Source organism: Triticum aestivum, chromosome 4B (assembly GCF_018294505.1).
Source record: "Triticum aestivum cultivar Chinese Spring chromosome 4B, IWGSC CS RefSeq v2.1, whole genome shotgun sequence".
NCBI classification, from domain to species: Eukaryota; Viridiplantae; Streptophyta; class Magnoliopsida; order Poales; family Poaceae; genus Triticum; species Triticum aestivum.
In genome coordinates, this window is record NC_057804.1 from 499,746,500 (window position 1) to 499,756,264 (window position 9,765).

At 44.8% G+C, this 9,765-nt stretch overlaps 1 pseudogene; it reads left to right on the forward strand.

Moving 5' to 3' along the window:
* The first annotated feature begins 8,432 nt into the window (after window positions 1-8,432).
* Window positions 8,433-9,271, forward strand: LOC123090179 (protein SOSEKI 5-like; annotated as a pseudogene).
* Window positions 9,272-9,765: the final 494 nt, after the last annotated feature.

Below are 9,765 nucleotides of genomic sequence, written 5' to 3' on the forward strand. Positions count from 1 at the left end.
CCCCTTGCCCTTTCCTACTCCCTCTTTCCTTCTCTCCTACTCCAAAAGGGAAAGGGATTCCTACTAGGGCTTGGAAGTCCTAGTAGGACTCCATACTCTAGGCGCACCCCTAGGGGGCCGGCATCCCTCCCTCCCTCCTTTATATACGTTGGCAGGGGGCACCCCAAAGACACACAAGCTTCTCTTAACCGTGTGCGGTGCCCCCCTCCACAGTTACACACCTCGATCATACCATCGTAGTGCTTAGGCGAAGCCCTGTGCCGGCAACATCATCAACACCGTCACCATGCCCTCGTGCTGATGGAACTCTTCCTCGTCCTCAACTGGATCAAAAGCACGAGGGACATCATCAAGCTGAACGTGTGCTGAACGCGGAGGTGTCGTATGTTCAGTACTTGATCGGTTGGATCGCGAAGAAGTTCGACTACATCAATCGTGTTATTAAAACGCTTCCGTTTTTGGTTTACGAGGGTACGTGGACACACTCTCCCCTCTCATTGCTATGCATCACCTAGATAGATCTTGCGTGATCGTTGGGAAATTTTGAAATTACTATGTTCCCCAACATTGGCATCTGAGCCAGGTCTATGCGTAGATGTTATATGCACGAGTAGAACACAAGGAGTTGTGGGCGATAACAGTCATACTGCTTACCACCAACGTCTTACTTTGATTCGGCGGTATTATTGGATGAAGCAGCCCGAACCGACATTACATGACCACGTTCATGAGACTGGTTCTACCAACGTGCTTTTGCACATAGGTGGCTGGTGGGTGTCTGTTTCTCCAACTTTAGTTGAATCGAGTTTGACTACGGCTGATCCTTGTTGAAGGTTAAAACAACACACTTGATGAAAATCGTTGTGGTTTTGATGCGTAGGTAAGAACGGTTCTTGTAGAAGCCCGTAGCAGCCACGTAAAACTTGCAACAACAAAGTAGAGGACGTCTAACTTGTTTTTGCAGGGCATGTTGTGATGTGATATGGTTAAGACATGATGTGATATAATTTGTTATATGAGATGATCCTGTTTTGTTGAAGTTTTCGATAACTGGAGGGAGCCTTATGGTTGTCTCTTTATTACATAAGATGCAAGCGCCATATAATTGCTTTACTTTATCGCTATGTGATAGCAATAGTTGCAAAAGAAATAGTTGGCGAGACGACCATGTGATGACACATTGATAAAGATCAAGATGATGGAGATCATGGTGTCATGCCGGAGATGATGGAGATCATGATGGTACTTTGGAGATGGAGATCGAAGGCACAAGATGATGATGGCCATATCATGTCACATATTTTGATTGCATGTGATGTTTATCTTCTATATTCTTATTTTGCTTAGTTCGGCAGTAGCATTATAAGATGATCCCTTACTAAAATTTCAAGGTATAATTGTTCTCCCTGAGTATGCACCATTGCGACAGTTCTTCATGCCGAGACACCACGTGATGATTGGGTGTGATAAGGTCTATGTTCACATACAACGGGTGCAAGCCAGTTTTGCACACGCAGAATACTCGGGTTAAACTTGACAAGCCTAGCATATGTAGATATGGCCTCGGAACACTAGAGACCGAAAGGTCGAGCATGAATGATATAGTAGATATGATCAACATAGTGATGTTCACCATTGGAAACTACTCCATCTCACGTGATGATCGGACATGGGTTAGTTGATTTGGACCACGTGATCATTTAGATGACTAGAGGGATGTCTATCTAAGTGGGAGTTCTTAAGTAATATGATTAACTGAACTTTAATTTATCATAAACTTAGTCCTGATAGTATTTTGCAAATTATGTTGTAGATCTATAGCTCGCGTTATAGCTTCCCTATGTTTTTTATATGTTCCTAGAGAAAAATAAGTTGAAAGATGTTTTACGGCTTAGAACCGGGACAATATACACCTATTGGAGGTGACAGACCTATTGGAGGACCTGATGCAGACGTTATGAACGTTTGGCTAGCTCAATATGATGTCTACTTGATAGTTTAGTGCACCATGCTTTACGGCTTAGAACCGGGACTTCAAAAACATTTTTTTAAACGCCATGGAGCATATGAGATGTTCCAAGAGCTGAAATTGGCATTTCAGACCCTCGTCAAGAGGTATGAGACATCTGACAAGTACTTTGCCTAAAAGATGGAGGAGAATTGCTCAACTAGTGAGCATGTGCTCAGAATGTCTGGGTACTACAATCACTTGAATTAAGTGGGAGTTAATATTCTAGATAAGATAGTGATTGACAGAGTTCTCTAGTCACCATCACCAAGTTACTGGAACTTCGTGATGAACTATAGTATGCAAGGGATGACAAAAATGATTCCCGAGCTCTTCGTGATGCTGAAATCAACATAGGTAGAAATCAAGAAAGAGCATCAAGTGTTGATGATTAAACAAGACCACTAGTTTCAAGAAAAGGGCAAAGGGAAAGAAAGTGAAGTTCAAGAAGAATGGCAAGCAAGTTGTCACTCCCGTGAAGAAGCCCAAAGCTGGACCTAAGCCTGAAACTGAGTGCTTCTACTGCAAAGGAAATGGTCACTGGAAGTGGAATTGCCCCAAATATTTGGCGGATAAGAAGGATGGAAAAGTGAACAAAGGTATATTTGATATACATATTATTGATGTGTACCTTACTAATGCTCGTAGTAATCCCTAGGTATTTGATACTTGTTAGGTTGCTAAGATTAGTAACTCAAAACAAGACTTGCAGAATAAATAGAGACTAGTTGAGGATGAAGTGACGATGTGTGTTGGAAGTGGTTCCAAGATTGATATGATCATCATCGAGCACTCCCTATACTTTCGGGATTAGTGTTGAACCTAAATAAATGTTATTTGGTGTTTGCTTTGAGCATGAATATGATTAGATCATGTTAATTGCAATATGTTGTTCATTTAAGACAGAGAATAATTGTTATTCTGCTTACATGAATAAAACCTTCTCTGTTCATACACCTAATGTTGATGGTTTATTGAATCTCGATCGTGGTAATACACATATTCATAGTACTGATGCCAAAAGATGCAAAGTTGATAATGATAGTGCAACTTATTTGTGGCACTGCCGTTTGGGTCATATCGGTGTAAAGCGCATAAAGAAACTCCATAAAGATGGACTTTATGAATCATTTGATTATGAATCATTTGATTCTTGTGAACCGTGCCTTATGGGAAAGATGACTAAAACTCCGTTCTCCAGAACAATAGAACGAGCTAGTGACTTATTGGAAATAATACATACCAATGTATGCGGTTCAATGAGTGTTTATGTTCGTGGCGGATATCGTTATTTTCTGACCTTCACAGATGATTTGAGCAGATATGGGTATATCTTCTTAATGAAACACAAGTTTGAAACATTTGAAAAGTTCAAAGAATTTCAGAGTGAAGTGGAGAATCATCGTAACAAGAAAATAAAGTTTCTACAATATGATTGTGGAGGAGAATATTTGAGTTACGAGTTTGGCCTTCATTTAAAACAATGTGGAATAGTTTCACAGCTCATGCCACCTGGAACACTACAGCATAATGGTGTGTCCGAACATCGTAACCACACTTTATTGGATATGGTGCGATATATGATGTCTCTTACCGATTTACCACTATCGTTTTGGGGTTATGCATTAGAGACAGCTGCATTCACGTTAAATAGGCCACCATCAAAATCCGTTGAGACGACGCCTTATGAACAGTGGTTTGGCAAGAAATCAAAGTTGTCGCTTCTTAAAGTTTGGGGCTGCGATGCTTATGTGAAAAAGCTTCAACCTGATAAGTTCGAATCCAAATCGGAGAATGTATCTTCATAGGATACCCAAAATGAAGGAGTTTTCTCTCAAAAGAAGTGAGTGGGAGGAAAGTAGAACTTGATGAGGTAATTTTACCTTCTCCCGAATTGGAAAGTAGTTCATCACAGAAATCAGTTCCATTGATTCCTACACCAATTAGTGAGGAAGCTAATGATGATGATCATGAAACTTCAGATCAAGTTACTACCAAACGTCGTAGGTCAACCAGAGTATGGTCCGCACCAGAGTGGTATGGTAATCCTATTCTGGAAGTCATGTTACTAGACCATGATGAACCTACGAACTATGAGGAAGCGATGATGAGCCCAGATTCCGCGAAATGGCTTGAGGCCATGAAATCTGAGATGGGATCCATGTATGAGAACAAAGTGTGGACTTTGGTGGACTTGCCCGATGATCGACAAGCCATATTAAATAAATGGATCTTCAAGAGGAAGACAGACGCTGATAGTAGTGTTACATTCTACAAAGCTCGACTTGTCGCAAAAGGTTTTCGACAAGTTCAAGGTGTTGACTACAATGAGATTTTCTCAACGGTAGCGATGCTTAAATCCGTCTGAATCATGTTAGCAATTGTCATATTTTATGAAATCTAGCAAATGGATGGCAAAACTGCATTCCTTAAATGGATATTTCTTAGAGAAGAGTTGTATATGATGCAACCAGAAGGTTTTGTCGATCCTAAAGGTGCTAACAAAGTGTGCGAGCTCCAGCGATCCATTTGTGGACTGGTGCAAGCATCTCGAAGTTGGAATATATGCTTTGATAAGGTGATCAAAGTATATGGTTTTATACAGAATTATGGAGAAGCATTTATTTACAAGAAAGTGAGTGGGAGCACTACAGCCTTTCTGATAAGTATATGTGAATGACATATTGTTGATCGGAAATGATGTAGAATTTTCTGGAATGCATAAAGGAGAGTCTAAAAGGAGATTTTCAAAGAAAGACCTCGGTGAAGCTACTTACATATTGGGCATCAAGATCTATAGAGATAGATCAAGACGCTTGATAAGTTTTTTCAATGAGTACATACCTTGACAAGATTTTGAAAGAGTTCAAAATGGATCAGTCAAAGAAGGAGTTATTGCCTGTATTACAAGGTGTAAAGTTGAGTAAGAGTCAAAGTCCGACCACGGCAGCAGATAGAAAGAGAATGAAAGTCATTCCCTATGCCTCAGTCATAGGTTCTATAAAGCATGCCATGCTATGTACCAGACCAGTTGTGTGCCTTGTTATGAGTTTGGCAAGGGGGTACAATAGTGATCCAGGAGTGGATCACTGTATAGCGGTCAAAGTTATCCTTAGTTACCTAAGAGGACTAAGGAAATATTTCTTGGTTATGGAAGTGATAAAGAGTTCGTCGTAAAGAGTTACGTCGATGCAAGCTTTTACACCGATCCAGATGACTCTAAGTCTCAATCTGGATACATATTAAAAGTGGGAGCAATTAGCTACAGTAGCTCTATGCAGAGCATTGTAGACATAGAATATTTGCAAAATACATACGGCTCTGAATGTGACAGGCCCGTTGACTAAACGTCTCTCATAAGCAAAACATGATCACACCTTAGTACTCTTTGGGTGTTAATCACATAGCAATGTGAACTATATTATTGACTCTAGTAAACCCTTTGGTTGTTGGTTACATGGCGATGTGAACTATGGGTGTTAATCACATACAAATGTTAACTATTGATGTTAAATCACATGGAGATATGAACTAGATTATTGACTCTAGTGCAAGTGGGATACTGAAGGAAATATGCCCTAGAGGCAATAATAAAGTTGTTATTTATATTTCCTTATATCATGATAAATGTTTATTATTCATGCTAGAATTGTATTAACCGGAAACTTAGTACATGTGTGAATACATAGACAAAACATAGTGTCCCTAGTATGCCTCTACTTGACTAGCTCGTTAATCAAAGTTGGTTATGTTTCCTAACCATAGACTTGTGTTGTCATTTGATGAACGGGATCACATCATTATGAGAATGATGTGATGGACAAGACCCATTCGTTAGCTTAGCATTAGATTGTTACAGTTTCATTGCTACTGCTTTCTTCATGACTTATACACGTTCTTAGACTATGAGATTATGCAACTCCCGAATACCGGAGGAACACCTTTTGTGCTATCAAACGTCACAACGTAACTGGGTGATTATAAAGATGCTCTACCGGTGTCTCCGAAGGTGTTTGTTGGGTTGGCATAGATTGCGATTAGGATTTGTCACTCCGTGTGTCGGAGAGGTATCTCTGGGCCCTCTCCGTAATGCTCATCACTATAAGACTTGCAAGCAATGTGATTAATGAATTAGTTGCGGGATGAAGCATACGGAACAAGTAAAGAGACTTGCTGGTAACGAGATTAAACTAGGTATGATGATATCGATGATCGAATCTCGGGCAAGTAACATACCGATGACAAAGGGAACAACGTACGTTGTTATGCGGTTTGACCAATAAAGATCTTCGTAGAATATGTAGGAGCCAATATGAGCATCCAGGTTCCGCTATTCGTTATTGACCGGATATGTGTCTCGGTCATGTCTACATAGTTCTCGAACTCGTAGGGTCCTCACGCTTAATGTTCGATGATGATTTGTATTATGTGTTATGTGTTTTGATGACCGAAGTTTGTTCGGAGTCCCGGATGAGATCATGGACCTGACGAGGAGCCTCGAAATGGTCGAGGCGTAAAGATTCATATATTGGAAGCCTATATTCGGACATCAGAAAGGTTCCAAGTGATTCGTGTATTTCTCGGAGTACTAGGGAGTTACAGGAATTCACCAGGAGAAGTAATGGGCCTTATTGGGCCATATGGGAAAGGAGGAGGCATGCCAAAGGGGAGGTGGCGCCCCCCCCCCATGGGTCCGAATTGGACTAGGGGAAGGGGCGGCGCCCCCTTGCCCTTTCCTACTCCCTCTCTCTTTCCCTCTTTCCTTCTCTCCTACTCCAAAAGGGAATGAGGTTCCTACTAGGACTTGGAAGTCCTAGTAGGACTCCATACTCTATGCGCACCCCTAGGGGGACGGCCTCCCTCCCTCCCTCCTTTATATACGTGGGCAGGGGTACCCCAAATACACACAAGTTTCTCTTAACCATGTGTGGTGCCCCCCTCCACAGTTACACACCTCGATCATACCATCGTAGTGCTTAGGCGAAGCCCTACGCCGGTAACATCATCAACACCGTCGCCACACCATCGTGCTGACGGAACTCTTCCTCGTCCTCAACTGGATCAAGAGCACGAGGGACGTCATCAAGCTGAACGTGTGCTGAACGCGGAGGTGTCGTATGTTCGGTACTTGATCGATTGGATCACGAAGAAGTTCGACTACATCAACCGCGTTATTGAAACGCTTCCGTTTTCGGTCTACGAGGGTACGTGGAAAAACTCTCCCCTCTCGTTGCTATGCATCACCTAGATAGATCTTGCGTGATCGTAGGGAAATTTTGAAATTATTGTGTTTCCCAACAGTATGAAGATACCGACGATCGAATCTCGGGCAAGTAACATACCGATGGACAAAGGGAATTACGTATGTTGTCATAACGGTTCGGCCGACAAAGATCTTCGTAGAATATGTAGGAGCCAATATGGGCATCCAGGTTTTGCTATTGGTTATTGACTGGAGAGGTGTCTCGGTCATGTCTACATAGTTCTCGAACCCGCAGGGTCCGCACACTTCACGTTAGTTGACGATACAATGTTATATGAGTTATATGTTTTGGTGACAGAATGTTGCTCGGAGTCCCGGAGGAGATCACGGGCATGACGAGGAGTCTCGAAATGGTCAAGAGGTAAAGATTAATATATAGGACGATGGTATTTGGACACCGAAAGTGTTTCGGGACGTACCGGGAAGGAATCGTGTCACCGGAAGGGGTTCCGGGCACCCCCCCCCCCTCCCGGCAAGATATGGGCTTTATGGGCCAAAGTAGGGGACAGACCAGCCCACAAGGGAGCTGGTGCACCCCCTCCCTTGTTTGGCCAGTCCTAGGGAAGGAAAAGGGGGAGGGCTAGCCCCTCCTGTCTCGAGAAAGGAAAGGGGGGCGCCATCCTCCCCTACATTTCCTCGCACTCCAAACAAGGAAAGGGGGGCGGCTTGGGAGGGACCCCAAGTAGGATTCCTCCTACTTGGGTGCCTCTTTTGGCTGCTCCTCCCTCCCACCTATATATATGTGGGAGGGGGCGCCCCTAGCACATACCAGACAATTGTTTAGCCATGTGGGGTGCCCCCTCCACCGTTTACACCCTCGGTCATATTTTTCGTAGTGCTTAGGCGAAGCCCTGCGGGGATCACTTCACCATCACCGTCAACATGCCGTCGTGCTGTCGGAAATCATCTACTACCTCGCCGTCTTGCTGGATCAAGAAGGCGGAGGACGTCACCGAGCTGAACGTGTGCAGAATGCGGAGGTGTCGTATGTTCGGTACTTGATTGGTTGGAGCGCGAAGAAGTTCGACTACATCAACCGCGTTGTTAAACGCTTCCGCTTACGGTCTACGAGGGTACGTAGACACACTCTCCCCCTTCGTTGCTATGCATCTCCATGGATAGATCTTGCCTGTGTGTAGAATTTTTTTTGTTTTCCATGCAATGTTTCCCAATAGGTCCTCCAAGTGGAGTTAAAAAACCGGCTACATCTGGCACGACCTCACCGTCGACGACCCCTTGCACCCTGCCAGCGGTGCCAACGTGCTCAAGGGCTCATAGCTGCTCTGCTTCCTCCCCGTGCTAGCCTACCTGCATGATGCCTTTGCCGGCTCATCCTCGTCTTCCTCCACCTCCAGCTGCCAGGCCGAGAACGAGAAGAAGATGCCCACAATACCATTAGCAGGGCCCACGGCTGGCCCAAGAGCTGGAGCTCCTTTGACCTTAGCCAGTACCGGGTGGCCGCCGCGCACAACGACATCGGGGTGGACACGGCTGGCACCGGGGCCCCGAGCTGTCTCCGCCACAACAGCCTACGACAGAGCTCGGAGCCGACTAGATCTCACCGCCGTCGTCGCCGAGCTGCACCGACATGCTGGAGACGCTCGCGTGGCCACCGCCTCAAAAATCGTCGCCGCTCATCAAGAGGAAGGGATGCAGGCCTGACACGGCAGAGCATGATCACGGGCGGCCGGATGCGCACATCAGTGGTGCTGATGTAGCTCATCTCCTGCGGCGACCAAGCGGGACGCCGGTCCGGGTGGTGCGAGGCACACGGAGCGGTTCCCATGCGGTCGGTCGGACCTAAGCAGCAGCACGACGGTGATGGCTTCTTGGGGAGCATCAAGCGGCAGTACTTTAGCGGCAGCCTGGTCGAGACCAATTAGACGACGAGCGGCGAGCGTGATGGCCATAGAGGCGAGCTGGGTGCACTGAAATGGTCATCTCCACCCAACTATTATGACGCGAAGTGCACGGTCAGCCCAGAGAAATGCACGGTATAGGTCAAAACCACTCAAAATCAAGTCTGAAGCCCCCTTAGGGGGGGAATTGATCCGATTTAGAAATTTGAAGGGCTGATAGGTCTGGTATTAGAGTTGAGGAGGAATTGATCCATTAGGGAGGATTTCGGTGGGGGAGAGGACGATACTTTCCTCTTTGGAGAACTCCTAATCGGCGCTTATATCGCTGATTGGAGAAACAACGCTCGTGGGGAGTCTCTGTGTGCCGCGGCCCACTGAGCTAGCTCGCTTGCTCGCCCAGCACTCGCTCGGTCGCTACGAAACTGCTCTCTCAGATGCGCTCACTCGGTCACTTCGAACTGCTCACTTGGCCTTCCTCCATTTTTTAGCTCATCTCCTATCTAGCACACAAAAAACTGTAGCCGCATATGAAAACAATATGTAGACTTGAAAAATGCTCATGGACTTGAAAAAAGTTCGGGCACTGAAATCATTCATGGATTTGAAAATTATTTACGGATCTGATAAGAGGTTCA